This window comes from Condylostylus longicornis, unplaced genomic scaffold (genome assembly GCF_029603195.1).
Source record: "Condylostylus longicornis isolate FDR11 unplaced genomic scaffold, ASM2960319v2 ptg000727l, whole genome shotgun sequence".
NCBI lineage: Eukaryota > Metazoa > Arthropoda > Insecta > Diptera > Dolichopodidae > Condylostylus > Condylostylus longicornis.
This window is the reverse complement of record NW_026578674.1, coordinates 7,941-11,910: the sequence shown is the minus strand read 5'-3', so window position 1 is coordinate 11,910 and position 3,970 is coordinate 7,941.

Sequence of the window (3,970 nt, the reverse complement as noted above, 5' to 3'; positions counted from 1 at the left end):
CCAGCATTCTGTTCTTTGATTTCGGCGTCATCACAAGCGATTTCAGGTTTCATTGGAGCAACATTGGGCTCGTGTGAGGTTCCTCCATTCACTTGGGTGTCATGTGGGTCTCCTCCATGGAATTGGGGGTGATGTTGGTGTTTTCCATCCCATTTTTGCTCAACTTCGAAAGAGTAGTTGTCTTCATCCCCTAATGTATTAATATCCCTTCTCAACTGTTACAGTGCTTGTGTGTGCTTGTCTTACCAAATCGGGAAAATGGATTTGAAATCTGAATTGGTGATTGATGGTCGTTATGTGGACAACTCGAACTGTTACTAGAATTTTCACATTTTTTTTGTTTTTCTGATTTTTCATAGGAAGCATCACTCTCCTTCATCTCGTTTGACTGCGATGATCTGTTCCCTTGTCTGCAATTTCTACTGCTGGAGCGGGTTTGTCACTGAATGACTTACAAGAGGAGCGAATCTAATGATGAATGTGAGTTTGGAGGTTTGGAGAGATGATCATTCTGCTTTAAAATAATTTCTTGTGGCTCGTTCTGTAAAATGTTTGAAATGAATTGGCGTGCATCTCTGCTTCTACTAACAGTGAAATTTGACAAGAGATGACGTTGAGGAAGTGGGAGGGGAGCCATAGAGCCGTTCGAGCGAATCACAGCTAACGTCTTGTGATGCTATTGGAAATGAAGAGAGGCCATTTTGTTCTTCCACAACCTGTTGCAGTTTCGCAGCGGTCTTGATCGTGTTTGGGAGACGAACGTCCTGTGAAGGAGGAAGGAGATGTTTGTTCCTATCCGATTGAGACGCACGTTGTGGGGGAAATTCAAGGTTTCAAAAACGGTAACAGCGCCGCCTTCCAGACACCTTGCCGGGTCAAACCCACGCAAGATCGACTCAGTTGGTTGGCTGGATGGCGAAGCTTGTTTTCTGCCTCGTCTTGCAGGAACTGAGACAAAATTATTCTGTTCTTCATCAAAATCTGGAAAAAGACAAAATCATCAGAAGATGAGTTGCATGGCAGTCAGTGTGCTTACACCATTCCGGTTCATCGCTGAATGAACGACTGGAAGATTGTTGAGATGCAACGTCCTCCTTCAATTTCGCCGACGATGCTAAAGACACTTCGGAGACATCTTGAGCTTCATTTGAAGGAGACGGATCTTCTTCTGATAGATTTCTTTTTTGAGATTCTTCCGCATTTTTGGCCAATGAATGAGACGCTTGGTGAAGATCTTCGAAACTTGGAGCAGGGGACCGTTTTGTTTGTCGTTGATCATGAATGGGCGCTTCCTCGATGATGACAGTTGAATCATACACTTCAGACGGTTCATCAATGCCGTTTCGAGGTTTGGGCGGAGAGTAGACGACGCGATCAGACACCAAAATGCAGAAGAATGGGATCGAAAGGGATTCTGCTGCTAGAATGATTAAAGAGAAGATTAGCATTAAAACAGCGAGAACCTCAGAGATGATGCTTATGAGTCCAGCGGTTAATGCAGCATCGTTGGGCCTTGTTTCAACAAGAGAAGGGGGAGAGTTTTCTACTGAATAGGAAACTTCTGCTAAATGGCGAGATTGCGTCTTGATGTTCAATTGGTTTAAAGAAACGTTAGAAGGGAATTGAAGCGATTGTTGTGATGAATCGGAAAGATGCGTTGTAGTGAATTGTGGTTGTTGCTTTGATGGGTGAATCGAGTTGGTAGATAGATTCTGGTGGGACACATTTCTACGAAGAACGCGATCTGCTGCCGAAGGTGAGACAAGATGAATGTCGTTGGGGCTGGTGATGACCGGAATCTCAGTTCCCAAGACGAGACCCGCTGCTTTCTTCATTTCTTGTCGCTTCTCGATTGCAGCAACAATAGGTGACTGATGCCCCAATCCAGTTTCATACTGAACACTATCGCCATTCTCTAAGCCATCGATCCGAATTGAGATGCACGTCACAGCAGCAATCGCAATAGCAAGCAGAGAGATCGCAAGAACATGCCGATGCCGCTGATTTTGGTTCCATAAATCCCCATAAGATGTCTTGCTGGAAAGATCAGAAGGAGGTCCTATTTGATCGTAGCCTGGTTTCACCACATGGTGCCCTGAGTTGTTTGATCTGCTCGGTCTCAAAATTGTTGAATCACGCTTCAATACAGTCCAGCAGCCAACACCAACGACAAAGAGCAACAATAACGGAAGTCCAACAAGAAAATCTAAGAGAGCCAGATGGATAATTGTAACAATTGTAATTCCTCCAAGAACACCAGCAAACAACTGCCAAAAAGAAAACCGAAATCTTCCCTCAAATTCGAGCTGTTTCCAATGACTTCGAAGCTGGCGGTGATAAAGAAATGGTACTTGGGTTCCTTTCCAACCGTGAAAGAGCAGAAATCCAAGGAGAATCACGCCAATACTCGTAAAAACCGCTTCGCCGAGTACGATCGCTGGCAATCGAGGCGTTTCGCATTTCGTTCCTGTGAAGAGAGGCGTGGCTTGAGCGGGAAGAACAGATGCGGTCTCGCTTGGAGGGAACAAGGTCTCGTCGCTGAGCTGAACATGCTCTTGTAGCTGCCTTAGTGGTACAGTTGTCGTTGTTGGAATATCGCAGGGAAGCCCTTCAGAAAGGTTGCCAGAATATCCAGATAGAATGTTGAAACCACAGATGAGGGACAAGATGAGCAGAAATATGAGCGATATCAAAAAATGAAACACTGTCGACAGATGCCTTCCCCATAAACAGCATATTCCTACAAAAACTGAATAGACAAAAAGGAAGCAGAGCAAGTGTAAATGTGTTACACCGTTGATAATGCTGAAGAGAATTAGACCCAGCACGATTGCTGTGATGACCTCCCATACAGTGAATCCATGCAGACGATGTACACGAACATGCTTATGCACAACTGTTCTTTTCTTCGCAGGACTTTTAATACCAAATTCAGCAGTTGGATAATTGTAGCTGTTCGCCCCTCGAGAAGATGAATCTCGATGATTCACCCCACGCATACGAAAAACCTATTTATGAAATTTGTGATTAAACCACTTCTCCTGATACTCTCTGTGAAAAGGCCAAGAAATTGTGGTTCGATTCATAGAAGAAACCGGAAACGCTTCATGCTGGTCAAGCTCGGGAGAGTGTAGAAGCGACCTTGTAGCAAATGGCGTTTTTTTAAATTACTGGTTGTCTCCTAAAATCCAGCTCGCAAATTAATTTAAAAACAGAAAAACGGTGACCACACGAAAAATCCACCTTACTATCAATTTGTCTGGCTTCTTACGCAACATAACGGCGCTCCGCTGTTGTGGCTTCAGACCACCAGTTGCGATAACGAGAAACCGGAATGTTCACAGCGACAGGAGCCTCAAAGGTAGGGACTTGCGCAGGATTGTAGATCGTTGGAATTCCATAAGAGAAATTTGGAACGGGATTTGTTCCTTGTGGTTGGTAGCGCTGATTTGATATGTACGTCGAAGTGGACGTAGTCGTTGTTGCTACTGACGGATACCCGTGCGTCGGGGTGGGGGTCGAAGAATAATTGTACCCCTGAGTGGTCATTGATTGGCGATATGGGCTGGATGTTGTATGCATGGTGGAAGTAGAACAGAAACCTTTGATAGGACAGAAGGACTATAATGGACGAGTGTGATAGCACTGCATGCAGGTGAGCAAGGAAGCCGACAGGAATTTTCGTATTCCTTAATTTGCTGTCCTTTGTTCTGCATGTGGTGCTGAAAATGGCGCGGAAGGCTACGCAAAAATGGGGAAAACGAAAGAGTACCAAAGTCGTTCGACCAAAACTCAACATCAAGCTCTCTACAACATTTGACTGTCCATTTTGCACCCACACAAAATGCGTTGAGACCAAGTTGTAAGGCGTCCATGGGCGGCGATTGACGTCAGCCTGTTCCGTTATACAGGGAAAGGAAAAGGGCTTTGGGTCAACTCTATTGCCGAGTGTGCAATGTTAACTATGCAA